The following is a 23,599-nucleotide window of genomic DNA, read 5'->3' on the forward strand; positions in this document are numbered from 1 at the left end:
GTTATATAATTAATCATGATTTTAATTATTATTTTACAACAACACTCTGTTGTTTTGACAATGACTCTGAGGTTAGTTAGTATTACATATTTAAAGAAATCCGTGAGTCCGTAACAGTATTAACTATACACATACAAATATAGTTTGCTTTATAACAATAATATATTATGATTTATGATAAATATATTTTATTTAAGCAAACGCAAGAGACTGTAAGAGTGATAAATGCCAAACTATAAGTTATATTAAGTAGATTGATTAGGTTCAAATATAAAATAATAACTTTTGAAAGTATCTATACCTATTTGAATACAACACTATAATGTCTATAACAATATCCGACAGGACCTAAAAACCTAAAAATTTTACAATTTAGTATCAGCGAGAGACAATTCTATTTGTATATTGTATTATTGTATATGCTAGAAGCCCATTGATCCTAGGTTCAGTCGTCTCTAAAGGTATATTTTAAAGTCATATGACTCAATTAAATATTACTAATTTGTTACTATGTCAACAATAAATTATCGTGTCCACGTCTAATCATTTTGATACCTATTTGATACTATTGTATTGTATATGGTTCAAAACCGTAGTCCATTTATAATACCAGAGGTCAGTTTAGGTGTACGGGTTCAGCCTGTTCAAGATTCATTTTTTTTTGTACTTCAATTCTATACGAAATTGGATGAAGCTCTATTGCAAACGGTTGTCAGCTGATCAAAGATTTTTTTATAGTCAATTGTCTATTTGGACGATTGTGAACGTATTTTTTTTAACCTATACGTTACCTAATTACGGCGTCGAAGAAAATTCATAATTAATTATAATAAGTTATACAAACTGAGCTTGAATTTCTTTTAAATACTGATCGTTGTATATGTGTTCCATGGAATCTCGTTACGTAAAAGCACGGACTAAGATATACAGGACTGGACACGACAAGGTTGGAGGGTGTGGGGGGTTGACTACGAAATGTAGTACAACAGGCGGTGTTCGGGGGGATATTTTCCTTTTAGCTATACTAGCGCCGTCTTAGTGGATACTTTTGAAACTAGATAAATTTGTAATAAATAATAATGTGATCTAGTTTCAAAAGTATCCACTAAGACGGCGCTAGTATAGCTAAAAGGAAAATATCCCCCCGAACACCGCCTGTTGTACTACATTTCGTAACCACAATATTCATCTCGTGTCCAGTCCTGTATATCTTAGTCCGTGCGTAAAAGTCATCATTACCTATAATGATAATTACAATTAATTAATTTTTTTTTACACGTAATACGTATACATTAATTACAATATTGTACATTTATTATATTATTTTATAATTAGTTATTAATAAATACAATAAATACAATAAATACAAGGTACATAGTTAATTATTATTTACGTATTAATTTTATACTAATAACAAATGTAATATACTCGTAGGTATACCACAAAGATTGAAAATATGAAATAACGTACACGTTCTATTTTTAACAATCTTTCAACTAAAATTGTTATATTATGAGTAAAAAAAATATAAATACTAAAAACGTTTAGTTGAATAATTTGTATAAGTTTATAACCATAAGTTTCAGAGAATATTTTTCAAATCAAACATCAAACCTCGCAAGCTTTAGATGGTCATTGCGCCCTAATATATAAAAAAATAACACATACAAACGATCGCGATGGTCTTACGGGGAAAGGACAAGAAAGGTACGTTAGCAATCGTGCGTTTATCGTAGATATAGAATAATCGTCTATCGTCGTTGTTTCCGTTATAAAGTATGAAAAACAAACGTCGTGCGTGGGTTTGACTCGAATTTTTTGTTCTATGACTGTTTTCCCAAACGTTTTAATAAACCTACGAGTGTTGTTTCGTGCGCAAAGTGGGTCAATAAAACAAAAAAATTACGAAAATACGCGTAAAACAATAATTATGAAAAAAAAAAAAAATTACGGTACGCGACACATGTTTCTGCACACTGCGCAGTATACATAATATACATATACATACATATACATACATATACTTATGTATAGATCTAATATAATAATATAGATAGTTTATGACTACAGTAATATTGTGTACAGACCGTATCACACTTGTCTGGCGGCGGTTGTACCCATACGCATAATATATATAATTATTATATTATGTATTACTACCGATAATAATGATGATGACGAAAACACGGCAAGAACCCAACGGCATAATATAGCTCAAAAGCACACACGACGGACTTTGCCTACGTGTGCTTTCGCGCGCGTCCGTTTCTCATAGTCTCGCCGCCGAAATTCCTTTGCTGCCCGGTCGTGTTATTCGGATTTGCGGTCGTTCGAGCTATACAGAACTTACGACTACACAACCCTATCGAACACCGCGTAAACCCGTACACACAGAAACGTGATGATGTCATATCGTTTTGACAGCTCGTCGTCGTGAATTAAACGCACCAAAATCGTAATTTCGTTTCAATTACAATTTACAATTGTTGTTATTATTGTACCATTGAATTCGTTGAAATTCTTGAGCACATCGTCACCATGGCCGAGATCAAGTACAAGTTCGAAGTCGTGATGATCGTCTCCGGAGCGTTCATGTTGCTGACCATGTACGATCTGCCGGTGGCTAGTTACTTCAAAGTAATAACATACTATATACAATACGATATTATACGAGTTGGTTTTTTGTCCAAACATAAATAATATTTAATAGTGGCTCCGCGTTGGGTAAAGGGTATATTGACCCAGTTGAACGTATCATTGTATTTTAATATAGGTACAACTTTTTTTTCGTATATTTTTTGTTGTATAGTATTTATGTATTTTTTCAATAATTAAGATTTATGATATTAAAAACACTTTTATGAGCTGATAAATACCATTCTTAAATAAACATAATAGATATCTATTATAATGATCGACGAGAAATTTTAAAATTGAAAATACTAACTTATGTCAAGTAAAAACTACAGTATATTTTACGATATTAGATAAAATTAAAACGAATACTTCACCATAAATGCATTTTTTTATTTGAAAATTGAATTAGTTTTATTAATGTTTTCAATGTATTATTATTTTTCTTCCCGATCGCGATAGCCTACTACTTTCTTACTCAAACCTATATAATCCGTGTATAGACTTTTATTATAAATATTAATCTACTTTTTTTGCTTAGTATAAAAATTACCAAGTTTGAAATTTTACCAGGAAGGCACAAATTATTACGATGTATGTTCACACTAATTGTAACCTTAAAGGCCTATAATTGATTTTCTTCAATGGACTACTGGTTAGGTTATGATTTAAATAAATCAAAATAGAAAAGAAACAACATTTAAGTTACAATTGGCCGAATAAATATTGAAAATTGGAATGTATGATAAAATTTTATTTGGTCATGTTAAATTGTTTCTTATAGAATAATTAAAAAATTAAGTTATTGTCTGGAATAATTTAAAAAAGGATTCTTATTATTCTTATATATTTCTCTGGTGATACATTCATAAATTAATTCACCTTATAAAGAACCTATTTTCTATTTTATTAGTTTTTTGAATACGTTACCGTATTATAGATCCAAATTGTAGATATAGAGAATAATAGTACACGAGAAGGAAAGGATTAAGGTAATATTTCAATATTATTGGCAACAATTCGTAGCGATAATAAATTAATGCTATTCACTATTTTAATTAATTCTAACGCTGAAATAATAAAATATCGGTCAATAAATTCGGTTGTAGATTTATTTAAATTTTTTTTTTTATTATTTGGCATAGGAATCAACCCTGAAACACTGTAATACGTTGTAAAGCGAACTATGCATGGTCCAGAACCAACTAAGCCATTAAGGCCCGACTAAACCCGAACCAGAATCGAACTAAAATCTAATTTAGTAGAGACTCTACTATACCAGAATGATATTTATCCTGATCAGATTAAGACCCACGTCAAATCAGACTTTTACAAATGTTTTATATTCGCTAGGTTTTATTATAACATCGCACGTGTATAAAATATATTGACGAAATTCGAAGTTGAGTAGCACGCAAAAGGCGGGTTTTATCACTTTAAACAAGTTCGAACTTATTGTTGTATTGATGAAGATCTTAATTATTAAAAATTTTAAGAGTATTAGACAATTCGAGATATTTCATTTGTAACGAAATTTCGTGTAAATTGCTTTTGGTCTCAGGTCATCCAATTTTAATTTAGTTTTTACTATAACAAATACCTTGGTGTTTTGAATTTTGATCGAAATATTTCAACGAAGCATACATATAATTAACTAATATATGCAATTTGTTTAACCTTATACTAAACCTATCAATTTAAATTAAGATACATGAATCGATTATAAGTTGAAAATATAAATTTTAATATTACTCTACTAGCTATTAATAGATGTATTAAAATTTAATAGTAGTATAAATAAAGTAGTTTAATAGCTAGTAGTATTTAATAATTAAATACTGTAATACATTAAAAAAATAATCTAAATTATATAGTATTTATAATTGCTGGACAATTTTCAGTGACATAATAATTTATTTAGTTGTGTTATTAACACATGGTGTTTAATCGAGAGTACGAAAATAAATTAGTTAAAAATTATAGTTGCATCAATTTATATTTTATAGTAATATTGCAATAATATCTCAAATTTAAGTATACAAACGGTTGATGTACAAATATTGAATACGTAATATTGAGTAACTATAAAAACAATTAAAAAAATAATTTTAGTATTATAATAAAGTATTGCCTACTACAAATTGTCAACCATACAATTTAGTACAAGAATAATATATATTGGTATACAAATATTTATGGTTGTATCAACATTAAAATTGTGTTATCAAAAACATATTACCGCGATTAAAAATGGAACAGTATATTATAAATATGAATTTTATTAACAATTGTTTAAATGTGTAGTTGCTGCATGGTTAATCAAAATACTTTATTAATTTTAAGTGAAATATTTGTTTGCTAAACATTTATCAGCTCAAATTACTTAAAAAAAAAAACTGAGATTTATTACGAAAATATAATTGTGATTGTTTACTGGTAATTGATCACAAAATTATTCTGAGGAGAAATCGCCTGTCAGTCTATAATTAAATTATTTTATTTATATTTCTATAGAGTGAGGTGCCGTAATGAAGCATGATTTTTGAAAATTAGATTGTGTTTGTGGGAGAAAGTAAATGATACATTAAAAAATCAGTGAAGAGTGGCGTTCTTGAAGGAAAAGGACTAAGGTTTAGTATATGAGTAAAACAGAGGTAATTGTGTAGGATTTTGGAAATTATCTAAAAATTGTTAGAGTAAAATATGGCCGTATGGGATTGTGCTAGGACTGATGAAGTGGGCGTCAGGTGTGTAATTGTGTATGGAGTTTATATTAAAAGACGGATTTTAAAAAACAATTGTGATGCCAGCTATAAAATATGTAAAGAGCAAAATGTTGGTCACTAAACAATATAACAAAATAGTGATTGAATGTAGCAGAGATGAGAGGATCATGATTTTGTTCATACCTATTTATACAACAATATATTATTGAATTAAAATTTATTATGCACCGAAGTTCACTCAGTTTTTGGAAAACAAAACATTTTAATAATTGATAATATTTTATAAAATATTATTTTGTTTACACATTTTGAGAAATATTCATGAAGGAAAATATTACAATATCTTTATTTATTTATTTTTTTAAAGGAGGCTTAAAATACCTACTAAAGGACGGAATATTAAGTTTCCAAATTTACACCAATGGTTTTAATTTTTGAGCCAAATATGTTAATTTTCTTGGGCACATATAATTTTGCAAGTTTCTTAACTAGGAATGACTGATGCAATAAATAATTGAGGAAAAATAGAATAAATAATTTGTTATATGACATTATTCAAATTTGATTCTTGTGAATTACTCTCAATGATTGGTTTTAATAAATTTAAACAGTTTACATCACAAGGAAAATACATACTTATTTTTTGGACATTTCGTTAATTACAGCAATGAATATTATATAGTTCCTTATTTCCTTATTTTTCTTCTGCAAATCTTTATATCGTTAACAAATAAAATTTATGTTTTAACTGTTTTTTTTTCACGTCATAAAATATTTTTTGCTGAAATTATATATATATTTGGAATTAATGATTTATTTGATATTAGATTAGATTATATGATTAGTGATTTGTTTTATAATATACTGCATTTATGTTTTTTCATTTTCTATATTATTTTTTATTAATATACGAATTATAATTTGTACACTTTTTGTTACTTGTTTTAGTTTTTTTTAAGCTTTATATCATACAATTGCTTATGCTAAAAGGTTTATTATAATAAATAAATAATATACACTTCGTGTAGTTAAATTAAAAAATATATATATGCTAACAGTCATAAGAAATATTGTAATATGTTTATGTACATCATTACTATATATTACATCAAGTACTAAAACGTCGGTGGAAAAGCCAATTGAGGTATCCCTGAAAAACCAAATTTTACAAGGGACACTTTTTACATTGAGGCTTACATTACTACTTGACTGGAATAAAATGTAAATTGTTCCGATTCTGGTGTTCTGGTATGTGATGTTATATGGCTAACGTCAATTATGATATTATTTTGTTTTGAGAGGTACGTTATTTGAGTTAAAGAAAAATACAATTTTATACAAAAAATACTCATTTGTGAGTTATAATATTATACTTGGCAAGAATATGTAGGAATTCATGTTTCAAGAATAATATTCAATTATAATCTCACTTTTTGAAGACAAAAAATGAGGGTTACACCAGTTGTCTTTCCTAACCGACGATAATACCATATAATATTTTTTTTATAAAATATACCCTTTTGTCAGACAGTCAGTACCTAATCGTGTGCATTACTGTATCTATCGAATACAGAACACTGACAATATTATAATGGTGAATCGTATGTATAAAAAATAAATACAGTTACACGCATTAAAAACCATATCGTATTATTATTAAACTATGCACAAAACAGTATAACATATTGTACTTTACTACTGTTTATAAAGATATCATATTTTTTATTTGAATTTATAGTTATTCGTTTCGAGTACCCTTTACATATTAAAATCTAACCATACATTCTTTTTAAAACCAAATTAAATCTAACGAAAACATATTATATTTTGCGTGTTGTTAGATTAAAGTTGACCTTGAGCCTAGGCACCAAGCATTCCGTAATAATAATATTAGTGTACATATTATATCTTGCACTCTTTTTAAAATGATATATTATTATAACAACGTGCCTACATAACAGGGAATCGAATTTACTTTATGTCGACATTTGGTGAAGTATTCGGATACTCGATGATAAAAACCCAAATAAATAGATATATTTATATTTTTTATACTTTATTTTAATAGCATAGATTTATTCCATAGTTCAGCGCATATTTCACTCGTACTAGTACGTCATATATTGTAAATTTTTATAATATAAATAAGTAGTTATAATTTCATATTATTCTATCGATATCAAACAATTTTCTTCTTTTTTAAGTAACTTATATATTTTTGAGAATATTGAAAACCACATACGATCAATGTGTAATACACATTGTGTATATTATATTAGGTACACATTTCAATAAAAATTAATTTCATCACTGTAGGTGTGACTATTGATACAGGCTACTTCTACAGAGCTAGCTTATTTAATATAAAACAACGGCATTAAAATTATTATCACATTTATTTTAATTTTCATTGGTGTTGAACGGTGGTAGAAGAAAAAATGACTAATTGTCACTCTAATTTTATTTTATTTTTTTGGAGGGGGATGGAGGTGAGTGTAAACTAGTAACAATGTTTTCTTCATTGTATTCATATGTATTATATTCACTATACATGGTCTTGTGTGATAATATTTGATGGAGGGATTTATTGTCATTTTTATTATTTTATCACTTCATCAATATTACCAAGTCCGAATTAAATTTAATAAAATATAAAGATACACTGACCCTCGAAACTACTTCCTCGCATAACTTTTTTAGTAAGGCCATTTCAACTTTTAAAGTACTGCAACCCTTAATTCACTTAAACAAATTTCTGATTAGATACTACCTACTTTTTAAAATCATATAATTATAATTATACAAAAGTTAAAAAATAAAAACAATTAATAAGACTACCAAAATAATTAGGTAGATATAAAATATGTATGCATAATTAGTATTTTACTCAAATTTAAATACCAATAGCAAAAGATAACTTTTCATAATAAAAATAAAACTTATTTATTACTTTAATTTTCACTAAAAATTATAATTTATAATTGTTTATTTTATAAGTATATAACAAGCTTAGATGTCATTGAATAATTTTTGGTGATAAAAATTTCGGAGTGAGCACTTAATACTAATAAATTTTTACAAAAATAATATTTAAAAAAATAAGTGAAATCCTATGTTATATAATAGACCTTAGAAAATTATATTAGTACTAATAAGGAATTCGAAAAATGTTGCAATTTTTTTTTACTGTTAATCGGCGTAGGTAGGCGCTTTTCGAAAATGCCTGATGCAACTTCTGCTGTCACAGTTTAACCATGGTATAGTCACGACTATGAATGTCAAAATTAAATTAATTTATTGTGATGATTATAAAACTATATGAACTCAAAATTGTCTAATGAGTTCATGTCGAAGAATATTTAGTTGATCTAATCATAAAATTTTGTTTAATCATTATTGCAAATTGGAATATCTTCAAATTTTTCTATTGCAATTTACAATATTATACGAGTCGTGGAACTCGATCTTAATGTGGTTACCGCCATTGTTGATTTAATAATAATAATATATAGGATACGAGTATACTATCTATAGATATTTTCGGCCTATACTCGTTATGACTGTCAGGACTGTATCATTCTAATGTGTTTTACATGTTAGTTTGATGACATTACGTTAATTAAATTTCCTATTGTTATTATGTAGGTACGTTTACTGTATTTATACTATACGAGTATGTTGTAGTAAATCAAAAATAGTTTACCACCCTCTTATGTATATATCTGCACACATATGCAGATACATATATAAGGATTTATATTATGAAGTAAATTGACTTACCCTTGTCTGACTGTAGACTTAACAGCAATTGAATGCACCCAGTGTAGAAAAAGTGGATAGGTGTGATGTTAACTCACTCAAATATAATATCAATTAAAATAAAACACAAATGACATAACACTTACATTGAATTAAGTAATAGGTTTATTGTTTTTAAATTAAGACACAAATAAGCATTTATTTTACACGAATTGGCTCTAAACGTATGTCCATCACCAAAGGCGCACGCAGGGAGAGTGATGTCGCGTCCCAGAGCCCGATGGTTGATGGGTGTCTCCTTTGGCCGATGGTGTAATAAAACTATACAATGGTCAAAGGACATAACAGTGTCTGACCACATATGTTCACTATCGAGTGAACGATTTACTGGACACATGTGCGACTATTTACATGCAAGGGACTATAATGATGCCACCACCATAGCGTTATATGTGGCTATCATTACAATGTCTATGTATATCATATATATTGTTATAGATTTCCGCTACCCCACTATTCTGCTATATATTTATTAGTTATTATCCGTTGTTTTCCATTTTGGTATCTCAACATTGAATTGAACAAAAAAAAAATATAAATAAAAAAAATAACAATTATGGTTTTTATACAATTATCATCTTCGCATCAAATAACTAATCCTGTACAATTCGTAAGTTGTACTCTTCCTAGCTATTTTACGTCATAATATAATTTATACATTATAATTTGTACATATTTATATTTTATTTAAATTCTTCATGTTATACCAATCACATATTCCTCAACCAAAAACCATAACCGAATACCTATTGAATTGTATGAAATGTGAAATGTGAATATTGTATGAATTTATACACATTTTTCTTTTACCACATATCCTCTCACAAAGTTATATGAAATATAGCCAATATAGGTAAGTCTTGTGTTTGTAATTTCATTGACTAATACGAAAAAGTTAATATAATTAATGATCTGAGTAAAACAATCTCATATAATTTTTTCAAGTAAAAATTAAATATAAATATTTAAAAATATTAATCATAAACTCAAAACACTCATACCAGTAGGTAGTATTTGTGTATTCTATCCAAGTTTTTATACTGTGGCTAGGGAGGAAATCCACATAAGTTGGTTTTGTTTACCACGTGGACACAAATTGTACGAATTGTTTTTTTATATGCGTCCCATATTTCTAATAGTTATTGTAATTTTTATTGTTATAGCAGTAAGTATATTTAGTATATTCTAAACTTTAAAATAATAGCGGAATATTCAATATTTGTCATTAGATATTTAGGCATTAGTTATTTAATATTTAATATAATAAAATTAATTACGTATTATCGGTCTCTGTTGTAGTGGATGTAATAAATTTACAACAAAATTGACCCAAAATAAATATTGCATAATGTTTAATTTGCACCGAAATTTTTGAAATGTATTTGTAATTTACACTGTTTTTGCAGATACTGAAAATACAAAATATAATTTGCACAATAATTTAAGTCTATTAATAATAATTCTTTCGTTAGCTTGTGTACGTTTTGATCGGTGAATAAAATATACTATTAGGTATCAGAAACTATAACAACATAGAATATTCTATTTCAGATTCCGAGTGGCATTTCACTAATTATATTCACACCGTTCTATACCTATATATGACATATATATATATATATATATATCGTATGAATCTAGGGCGAAAAGTTCAGGGACAAAACGTCCGATTTCAGTAAATTTGTTGTCAGATAAAAAGTTCGAGTACATTTTTAGTGTCGAAAAAAATGTCCGAAAATACAAAATATTATATTGAATTTTCATTTATAATTAGGGTTATAATTTATTATATAGGTATGTATAATAAAATATAATTAATATTAATTTTAATAAAATTTAAACATTTTTGTACATATACTTATATAATATACATATTATATTTTTTTCTATTTTCTTATTCTTAGTAGTATATAGGTACAGTTTAAAATAAAATAAATATGAATGACCAAAAATTAATTTTAATTATATTTTATTATATAATATACTATATACCGTATACATGTATAGTATTAACCTATATTATAATTATAAATGAAAATGTAATAAAGCATTTTTTATTTTCGGAATTTTCGTCCAACATTAAAAATGTATTTGGATTGTTTAGAACTTTTTGTCCAACTTTTTTTAAAACCGACTTTTTGACCGATTACCGTCAGTATTAACTTCAAACTTATATTGTAATAATATCAAATATGAAAACCCCCTTTATAATATGTGTTATAATAATATTAATAACAAAATAAACGCATTTTTCGTTGTCTAAAAATAATAAATATAATTCTGCATAATAATGCGATTGTGAAAGATCGAACTTCAAACTAAAATGGTTACCACAGTTGATACGGTGGTAGCGGACAGTTAGAAATCCAGAAGAATATTATTTTCATTCGAGTTCGTCGAACCTCCAATGAAAAAATTGAATGTATAGATAACTACTCATTTTGGTGCAAATTACAAACACTATTTTCGACTACCCACAATGGTGCAAATTACATACCTTTACTTCGGTACAAATTACAAACACTATTTTCGACTACCCGCAATGGTGCAAATTACATACCTTTACTCTGGTGCAAATTATAAACACTATTTTTGATTATATACCTGCGGTGGAACAAATTACCTATATATCTTTATTTTAATAATAGTTAGAAACTCTCGTTGTAGTCCGTCCCCTAAAACTCTCTCAACATGATGGGCCACTTGACCAGCATCGACTTAATCGCGTGCGCGCACAAGACACACACCGTATATTGAAGCAGACTATTATATATTACAGGTGTTTCCAACAAACTGCCATTCAACTGCTGTTGCCTTTGGTCTTTCAAACGTGAGTATCTAACTGCCAATTGGATTATTATATAATATATACGTAGTTTTAATTAATAATATAATTATAACAATTTCAATAATTAGGTCCTAGACGTGGGGCCCGTGGGGTCTCATTCGTGGTGTTTATATTACGTATATTGTTATCGTTGTTATTTAAAGCTCTGAACCGTATAGATATTCAATAAAAATGACGAACATCCGTGGACAACTTCAGCGTGTGTTTACCCAACAATGTAAATGCCAGAGGTTGAGTAGTAGGTACCGACAAAGATGTTGAAAGCTGTGGATAGTTTCGTTGGTAAAATATTACCATTGATTATGGGTACGTCGTATTATACAATGTATGATAAATTGATAAATGATACTACGTCTATCTATTTAAAATAAAATTGTTTTGTGACTACCCGGCGAAAAATAAAATTAAAATTGAATCGGATAAAATCGACTGAAAAACATTATGTGATAGGTTATATTATTTCAAAAATAAACAAAACAATAAATTAATGATAATAAGGATAAAAAACGCTTATACTCATCTACAATGTGGCTTCATGTACATATTATGATATATATTCCTAGAAACAGCACTAGTTATAAATTGGTATATTTTGTTGTACGTTTGCTATAAAGTTACGAACAATAAATTATACTTATTTTTAATTACCTAAATCCTGTGTATTATTATTACAAGGTAGATTTTCAACTCAGTATATAAATATTAATCGTTCTACGGAACTAAACTACCGTCGTTCGATTATGAAGTCAATAGTCATCGTTTTTAATTTTGTTATATTTTCATAAATCATTTTTTCAGCTAACTAAGGACTGAAAAGTTAATGACCATTTTTAAAATACGTTATGTCCTCGATGGTTTTGATGTATTATTTAACATTTACAATTTTGATTTTACAAAATAAATTTAAATTAATGCATATAATTTCGGAATAAAAATTTAGAGGTTATTTATTTTAACTGAGCTTAATAAATAAATAAAAAAAAACTACTAAGTACACTACTACTCAAATAATACTGCAACAGTTCAAAAGAGTGAAGAATAAATCAACAAAATACATTGAAATAGCTACAAACACAATCCGTGATAATCGTATTTTGAGTGTAATCGTTGAATGATTACGAGTTATATAACTTATAACTTTAAATTTGAGTGTTTGAAAGATGAAATAACTGAACAGTCGTTCAAATTTTGTTAAAAAATGTACCCTGTTTCAGACCTTATATATAACGTATAAATATGTTTCCTATAGTCAGTCACTATGGTGTTAGCGTGTCTATTGTCTTATGTTTTTCTATGGTTACAACACAATAGTTAATTTTCACTGTGTTTTTGGAATCGTCCTCTTATGTTGCACGTGTCAAATGTCCCTGTGGTTAGTGTCTATATATAATAAATATTATGTGCAATGTACATTTATAATTGCCATCTTTACATCAATCACAACTATTCCTGTTTGAACTACTTAGAAAAATATTATAGTTGCTGACATTTCTGATAATTTATATCAGGATATTCTAATATATTATTAAGTATGTAATTATTTATATTATAGTTTTTATATGTGCAGAGTTTAAAAGTCTGTAAGATTTAGCGTATCTACTTACAAGTATTATGTATATTGTTCGTAGGCCAATACAGACGTGGAACCGAGGGATGGGCAAGGGCGATAGACTGGTAAATTATAGGATGTCTGTTTTCAGCAGCCGATAAAATGCATTGTCTTGCCAACTGCGTTTCATCAATGCAGTGGTCACACCCCCCCCCCTCCGTAAATTTATTCTGAATCCGCTCTTGGGCTAGTATCTAACCATCATTAATTTTTCCGTTTTGTTAAAAGTTATAAAAATATATCAAAAATATAAAATTATTCATAATAATTGTATATTAGTTTATCTAATTATATTATTTTCATTCTATGAACTTAGAATAAAATTATAAACAAAAATATTTATTTTTAAGTCTACTTAAAGACAAATTAGTGAAGTTAAATTTAAGTTTATAAAACATTAAATTGAAATAACTTACTTTTTAACTTAGCAAATCGTTAACTCGTTAATGCCCATGTTTTGATTTAATACAATATTGTGTATTTAAAAGTGATATTAAAAATTGAATAAATAATACTCTGTCAAATATCTTAAAGTTAAAAACATTTTTTCGAAATACAACGTCAGTATTGGTAAAAATATAAATTAACATCAAAAGAATATTACATGCCTGTCTTTAAACATAATAAAATATGAATAAAATAAATGCTAAGAAAAAATAATTAGCAGTACCTACCTATATTATGTGTTGTAATTTACATGATCGTATATTATGGAAATGGTTTATTTGGTTTTGAGAATTTTACCAAAAATTAACTTTTGAATTTTAGTCAAATTAGAAAAAACATCATTCCCTTTCCCGCTAAATGATAGAATTTCGAAATTTGGCAACTTTTCTGAAAAGATTTTATAATATAATATTTTTTAGTATATATAATGTGTTGACATCACTATACAGTTAAATAATAATTGTACTTCTATAATTATATTTAAATCAATATATACGTAAATAATAATTGTACTCTTACAATTATTTAAATCATTATACACGATTTTTTTCAAGTAATCATTGTTTAAGTAATAAGTACAATAATATTACTATATTTTTTTACAAAAAGTTATAATTTTATTTTAACTTTAAAAAAAAAGAAAATTTAAAGGTCTAGAAAATTAAATATATCCCAAAACGTACCAAACAAAAACCAATATGAGTAATAAATACTCTTAATTACTTATTTAAGAATTTTAAATGTCTGTTTTTTTTTTTAAAATTTAAACAAGATCTAAAATTGCATTTGAAGTAGTAATAACAAATATAATAATATCTTATAACTGATTTTTAGTGATTTTTTTTTATACTATTTCGAAACTGCATAACAACCAACAATGGCGAAGAAATGTTGTCGTCTAAAAAATACTTTGAAATGGTATTTTAATATATTATTTACATTTGTATTTAAGTTTTAATATTGCTAAGATTAAATACTTGGAATTATTTACTTTAAATTTTCGATGAAAAGTTCTCGTATAGTACGGTTTATGAATTGTATTGTTAACATGTTTAAGAAAATCTCAAGGGTGATTAGGTTCACGGTTTAAATAAATACTAACTACTGAATTCTAAGTATTTGATATAGTTAGTCAAATAATATTTTGCTAGACATAGAAAATGTGGAGTCGACTGGATATTCTAGGAATTTAGAATTATTTCAATCAGCATAATTATTCATCGAGTAAACACTGTATTTTGTGAAACGAAAACTAGCTGTATTGTAGACTTATTTTTTTATTTCCAATCTCCACTTTATGTTAGCTTGGTTTTTAATTTATATAATAAAATTGATTGTACTAAAATTAAACATAGATTAAACACGCGATTATTTATTAAATTATATATTGTTTAAAAATGAATTAAATTTAAAAATAAATCTAAATATTCTTTGGTCAGATTTTTAACAACCTAATAAACACTTTTAATGTTAAGCTCTATATTTCATTCTTACCACAATAACGCAATATTTCAAAAATGTTTTTAAAAAATACTTCTTATATAATAATAGTATTTGTACATTTTTAGTATGAATTTAGAACTAGGTATAGTGACTTTTTTAAAATTGTATGAAATTGTTATTACTTATTTGCTTAAATTTCGTTTAATAAAAATTGTAGCTTTGGGTATTAAGACTTGACAGTTTAATTCAAGTGGTAACCCATATTCTTATTTTTAAATATATAATGGGTGGAATCCTGCAGGAACAATGAATAGAATTACAATGGATTATTAAGGTGCCTACATTAATATTATAAGAATTAAAAAAGTCACAAGAAAATAATTACAATGTGCATAACACTGCAGATTAGTAGGAAAAAAGCTGAATGTTTAGTAATAATAGCTAATAGTTTTATTGGCAATGCGTGATTTAACTAATAAACAGGTGTGGAGCAGATAATATAGTCGGAGGGATGAGATAGACATAGTATAACTATAGAGATGTTGTAATCAGATTAAATCCCTTATATGTTGATGTTTATAAATTATTCAAACAAACTTTAGTTTTATTATAGAAAATTGTTTAGGGAAATGTTAAAAAAAACAATTACATATTTAACCTGTAGCTGCTGGAAAAGACGAGCTCTAATAGTAGTTGCGTCAAAAAGATAGTGTAGTGAGCATTTTGTGTTTCAGATTAAATATAGTAGACAGTTGAGGTGTAAACAATTTATTATGTATTCAATTTGGGTTCAAAGAGTGGGGTAAATGATTTTGTTGGTTGAGATTTCACGTCTGTTTGCATAAAAATCTTTGATACATTTTTCTGCATAAAAACGAGAGCGATCATTTATTGAGTGCAATGTAGTTTTATATGGGCTTGTAAGCTGTTATGCTTCATACATATCAAAATTCATATTACTACGTGAAAATGCAGTGTTTTTACATTAATTAAATAAATAAAAATATTTTTAAACCGGCGATTGAGCTGCAAGTAATCTTAATATTAGGATATTATTATAGATTATAATCTATAGGCCCTATAAATATTTTCACACGAGTTGACGTTATGATCATAATAATTATAAAGCAAATATTCAATAGAATTAATAATATGCTCAACAATTCATAATAATATCTGACATTATATCTATTAAAAGAAAATGCTTTTGTTGAATATTTATGCCCCAAAAAAATAACTATTTTTGATTTAAATTATAGTATTGTTTTAACTTGTATCGATTATTTTAGTTTTACATAATGATGTATTGGTATATTTATATAAGTATTGATTGATTTGAATTATAATATTCAAAATAAATCTAAATTTAAATTTTCACTAGAACCGATGTGTTCTAATATAATATCTTATATAATAAGTAAGCTTTGACGTGGGATAGGTAGAACATAATATCAACCACTGGACTTCAGATCATTATTGATGGTCAGAAGAAGCAGTGATAATTCCGTGTGGGTTTATATAGACTAGTAGACTACACTAGACTTATAAAATACAAACCGAGTACGTTAATATTGCGAATTCGAAAGAAAACGCCCGAATTTCCCCAATAGGCCAACTAGTAAACGTTTCATAGCACGTTCGTGTTTAAGGAGTTGTACATAGGCAACTATATCAACGGTCGAGAAAAAATTAAATTTTAAAAATTAATGGAAGAATAAATTCGACAATTTTTTTAACGGATTAGGACTGAAATCGCCACGAATTATTGTGTATACGATAACTAAATCGAACGGAAAGCCCATTGAAATCTATTGATGTATTGTTGTCGAGTACTTAAAAAGTCGAGAGTCGCAGCTATTGTGCTCTCCTCGGGTGATTTTTAGATTAAAAAATAAGCTAGTGCTCGACTACGACTGACGTCCTCATAACCGTATCGCTTTTCCGGTACGTCTTGTTGAACGATATCGCATTAAATCTGAGATATTAGCCACGATTACATCGCCGCCGCTGCAATCGCACTGTTGCAGTAATTGCGTTTTAATTGTTTTCATTTAAATTATAATATAGGCGGTGCCGTAAAATGTGTATTATTATTGTGATTTTCCGCCGGCCGTTCGAATGAGACGACGCCGTACGCTAAACGGGACTTTTATTATTATTATATTAGCGCATTACCCCGCTTCGCCGTTATAATATTATTATATTACATCGTTTATATATATATCGTTTCCGCGTGCCGGAAGAATGAACAAAAACGAACAAAAACGCACAGACTTGCAGCATCGCAGTACAATGATAGAACGGGCTATAGACTGTTAAGTATAGGCGTGATGGGGGGGGGGGGGGTAATCGAGCGTCAGCGTTTCTTCGAATAATTCAAACGCGATTATTACTTTAAGATAATATGTGTTATACACACCACTTCGGCGTTACAATATAATACTCAAAGTTCAAACCATCGCGCCGCCGTGTGGTTAAGTCTTTACAAGTCGTTTATATAATAATATTACGGCTTTGGTCGCTCATTAAATTCGCGTAGTTTATCGCTGCGCACGTTGAAAAATGAAAAACTTTTGTAACGTTTTAACGTAATAATAAAATGTAGGACGAACGCGAATCTGTATACAGCATCCGAATTATATGGCAATCGTGATGTCCAAATCACGTGCTACTCTGTAGTAGCAATGTCTGTTGAAAGTGCATGGCACACGCGTCATAATAAGGACTTTTTAATATGTATTTACGTGTCATATTATTTATCGTAATAATTGCGTTAATTGTGTACAAGCACAATAATATATTAAAGCTTAAACGAATTTAAAATTTAAATTTGAAAAAAAAAAATTACTAATATTAATGCGACATGTCACGAGTCTATATTGCTTTATCTTAAATTTTTTTTTGTCATTTACCTATTAGGAAATTTAAAATCTACAATAATATGAATGTGAAAAAAAATATAATACAAGATACAACACTTGAGAAGAGCTGCAGCTACTCTTCAGTTACTATCATCAGAAACACTCAGATTTTAAATTTAAAAAAAATTTCGTGCTAAAATGGTTTGAAGAATAAGTTCACATTATACTACAAACATTTTTAAAGTTATACTTATTTTTATTTCTATTTTCAGCTAAATTAAAATTCGACACATTGACTATTTCATTTTTCTTTTTATATATAATTGTGCAACTATTTATAAAATGAATAAAATATTTTTTTCATAAGAACACATAGTTTGTTAAAATAAATAAGTTGTAAATAGAAATTTACTACTTATAATTAGCTTATTATTTGAAGGATGGTATGAACTAGAATGAAGAAAATAAAAAATTGCAACATTTTTGTGTTTACGTTTGTACGACCATCACAAAGGAATTCGTTCGCCGATTAAGGCTTTGAATTTCGATAACTGTATCATCGGTACATTTATAACATTGTGTACAAGACACTGCAAAATCGTTAGCGTAATTTGATTCGAAATAATGAAGGTGATCAAGTTTCTCCTTAATATATATATTTTATAAAATATGCGTGTAATATTATAGGCTCTGCCAGGATATTTGATCCTGACGGATTACCTACACATTTAATTATTTAAATAGTTTATAGTTTATTTTAATAGACTTATTTTTATTTTTTTTTTTTTTAGCAAAGATAGAGAATATTGACGATTTATGTTAGAATTACTTTTGTTTTTATTTATTTAACATTATTATTCCTATAAATTCATTTTAAAATATTATATTATGATATATTCGTTTGATAAAATATACTGTATATTATATGACGATACACCATTTAACTATGAAATGAATTTTATGAAAATTCTTACATCCAAAAATGATTTTGAGATCTATGGTGTGATAATTTAAAATAATATTTTACACGAGTGGTGCAATGAATAATAACTAACTATATTATTATTATATCCCGTGTATGACGTAGGTACCTATGACATGTTTTATAAACTGGGACAAAATGAGGATATAAATAAAGTGTAACTGTAGTGAAAGTATACTGTGTAGCATGCATTTATTTTGTAAAATAGCATTTTTACCCATATATGTTAAAAATGATTACACTAATAAATACGTTAAATTTAAATGTTATTATACCCACCAGTCCTTACAAAGAACGAACAATAAAACCACAGTAAAACACATGTATGAATAATAAACACACAAAAAACAATATGAAAATAAAATCAAATAAATTAGCTACAGGCGATAACTTAGACAAATCAACATCTCCTACACAAAATAAACATTTTCATATAAAAATCAAATTTAAAATCTGATCGGATAAAATTCTATAAAAAGTTTATCTGAGATAACCATTATATTTAATGAAAATTAAAATAGGTATACTTCAAATTAATTTTATCCGGATAAGATAAAAAGAAATATTTATGTTATTTTTTAAATACTTATTCCATGGAGTGGTTAAAAGATTAATCAATCAACGGAGTTTGATCTTTTCGGCGAATTTTTTTATCCACTCAATAGAACGTAGCCATTTTTTGCCAAAATGAACCTTTCTCATTATAACTAGGACCGTTTTTCACCATAAGGTTGTACTCTGATTTCCTCAAAAAAAAAAATATATAATAATTATAAATTATTTAGATATTTCTTGAGAACCTCTTACATCAGTTACAATCCTTTTTTACTATTATTATTATTTCATTGCAGGTGGAGCTTATTATTTATAAAAACTAATTTTAAATTTTTCTATGGATTCAAAATTTGATAAAAGCATGATAGACTAGCCGCTGTATATTATTGTAAAATATCAAATTTGAATGAACCAAAAACTCCATGAAAATTAATTAATTTAAAACAAGTAAGAAATGAAGAATATAATATTTATGGGTATTTAACTAAATTTGAGTTTATCAAAAAAATCTATTTTTCGTGTTGTAAGTTGTGTTTGAATAATTGTACTTTGTGTGTAATTTTATTTTTTTAGAATATAAATTTTAATTTTGATCCTAAACCTTTTACGATTCATAGTAAATTTAAATAATCATACTTCTATTAACCTTTACACAATCATATTACCTATAACCCATCGTATACCCACACGACTTGAATACACTGTGTTTTAAACATAAATAACCTAGCTATGTGTATAATAGCATATATGTTTACATAATATGCACTAGCTATGTGTATAATAGCATATATGTTTACATAATATGCACTAGCTATGTGGCTAATAGTATAGTAAGATAAGATGTAGATAATAGTTTATGACCAATATTTTTAATGCAAGGTGAGGCGCTCATATCGTACATATCGTAATCAATACGGTTTTATAGACTCAAGTTCACGAGTAAAATCTCTAATACAATTTATTAATTTTAAATTTAAATAGATCAAAATGGTGTCACTGATAAACTTATACATGTGCAAGGACAATTTGGTCCTTTTTGCGGTATAATAGTAATTTATTTTTCTCTTGGTAATACGATAAGTTCAACTAATTTTTGCAAAAAAAAAAACAAATAGCATACAATATATTAATTCGTGTACTATTACTATTTGTGACTTACATAAATTTCAAAACCTATGTAGTATAGACCGGTGTTAACCGGGATACGTTCATGGTGACTACTAACAGTGTAAACTACAATAATAAATATTATTGGTTTTTGTACATTATATAGTTATATTCGAACAATATTTAGACTAATTTTAAGCTATTTTAAATAGTTCTAAAAACCATTTAACAGTACATCGGTACCCATCGACTAAAAAGTTAATAACAGTAATTATTATTGTATAATATTTACGATATTTCTGTCAAACAGTTAAATTTACTGCGTAGGTATTACATAATATTTGTATGTATAATAAAATACATTTCCAATCGTAAAATATTCTTAGAAATAAAGGATAATCCACTGCGAGTCTCTGCTCAGAATCGATTTTTGTACAACATCAATGATTCATAAATTATCATTGAATTCAATGACGAGGTACACTCGATTCCTACCTATGTTATACAGGAGTGTGAGTTTTCCGTTTTTTTTTTATTTATTATATTACTGTAATTATCACCTTTACACCTAAATTAATGATGTATTAATTTTATTAATTGAGGTATTTAATACATTTTTTTTTTAACAGATGAATATAATTATTTAATGTTACCTATATTATTAAATCGTACATGTTACTTTTCAGTTATCCATTACAATAATTTGAATGTAATTATTATTATTACACGTAGGTACGCCGTATACCCGCAGTACACAATAATTATAATATATATGTAATTTATAATAAACTATATATTGTATAATAAGGAAACGGATTAGTATGGTAATTAGGTATATGGTTTTCATTGAATCGACATCTGACAGGCTACGAAAAATAATTAATTATTTTTTAGCAAAAATGATATGCAAATATTTTTTTTAGTCTCAGACATTCAAGTACGAATTATAAGACAAAATAAAATAATTTTTAATTGATTTTTATTTATTTAAAATATCGTTTGCTCCAAAATTCAAGATGTTGTATTTTATTTTAGCAAATATTTGACGGACACTTGAATGTATAAGCACTATGCTAGGTAATAAGATTTGGTACTAACATAGGTTCAAACGTCACAAATTGTTTTTTTTTTTTTTAGTGTTTGTGTAAATTACAATATTACTATATTTATACGTTTTCATTGTTGCAATATACTTACTAATTTCTTTCTCCTAAGTAGACATACTGTTTGTTGTTTGAATATTCATTATTTATCCAAAATCTCTGCTAATATTAATGAATTTATGTAAACCTAGTAATATTTTTTTTTAAACTATTTTCCTATTATAGACGTCGTGATAGTTGTTTGTAACTAAATGAAACTATAAGCTATGTAGTTAAGTATCACTAATTTTATTTCTAACTTTAATTGATTATAATAAATTACAATCTACATAAGAATTGACTAATAATTAACATAAATTTAAAAATTAGTGATGGAGTAATTACTATACCTATTATTCTATTCTATAGATTGGATTAAAAAACTAAAAAGTTACCCAGACACTTAATCCTTAATTTATCGTAATTTGTAAATTAGGTACTTAATTTGGTTTGCGTTGGATCTAACAGACTATTGTGAAAGTTTTAGTTTACAATAATTAAGTAAATTTTAAATTTTGAGCGTAGTTATGCATGTATGTATTTTATAATGGTATGTTTGTTTTTTTTTGTGGATGAATACACCATACACCTGTTGTCGATAAAATACTTCGATTTTCAAAAATTAGAGTAGCTACTTTTATTAGTTTTACAAGACATCTTTAAAATAAATCTATTGTTTAAAAAATAATTTAATAACACATAATAATTATTATTTTATTCAATATAACACACACAAAAAAAAAAATCTTGTATTTAGAAAAGTATATAGATGGATAATAAACCGGATACATTGCTATGAAAAATTTATTTTAAGAAATTCTTAAATTTCAAATTAGTCTATAGTTAACTCCAATTGTATGTTCAAACTAGCAAAAGCTAAATACATTTATACATGTAATAGTTTTTGTATGTTAACAAAAGTATTTTGTTAATAATTTATTTAATACATTTTTCAGTTATCGGTATTAAAAATTCTTAATTTTTAGTTTGTTTTTATTATTATTATTTTTGTTTTTTAACTAAGACATTTTTATTATATTATTATTGTATAACATATTTATTCACACGTCTTTTATATACTCGTGTTAGATAATTTTTGAATTTTTCAACTATATAATTTCTATAACACCCAATTATATCAATAACATATTTATTTTTTATATTAAAATATCGTTAATATTATGAGAAATTGATGAATACCAAAAATGTTATAAAATAAAAAAATATACTCCCTATACACTTATGTATAATTATTATTTTATTTTTGCATGTTACAGACTTATACCCACATACAACGATGACGACGGAGATGATGGGTCAGCGCTGTTTTGGATCTTAGACATTGTCGAATATTCTATGTATTTCATAACTATATACCTCCTCGAGAGAATAATAACTTTGTTGCACTGGTTTTGAAAATGAAAAA

General features: G+C 26.7%; 1 long non-coding RNA gene across 1 annotated transcript; it reads left to right on the forward strand.

Moving 5' to 3' along the window:
• Positions 1-2,075: 2,075 nt before the first annotated feature.
• On the forward strand, positions 2,076-23,543 carry LOC114124523 (uncharacterized). Its single transcript, XR_007606133.1, has 3 exons — positions 2,076-2,637; positions 11,959-12,009; positions 23,451-23,543. It is a non-coding gene; the product is annotated as an uncharacterized LOC114124523 (long non-coding RNA).
• Positions 23,544-23,599: the final 56 nt, after the last annotated feature.

Source organism: Aphis gossypii, chromosome X (genome assembly GCF_020184175.1).
Source record: "Aphis gossypii isolate Hap1 chromosome X, ASM2018417v2, whole genome shotgun sequence".
Lineage (NCBI taxonomy): Eukaryota > Metazoa > Arthropoda > Insecta > Hemiptera > Aphididae > Aphis > Aphis gossypii.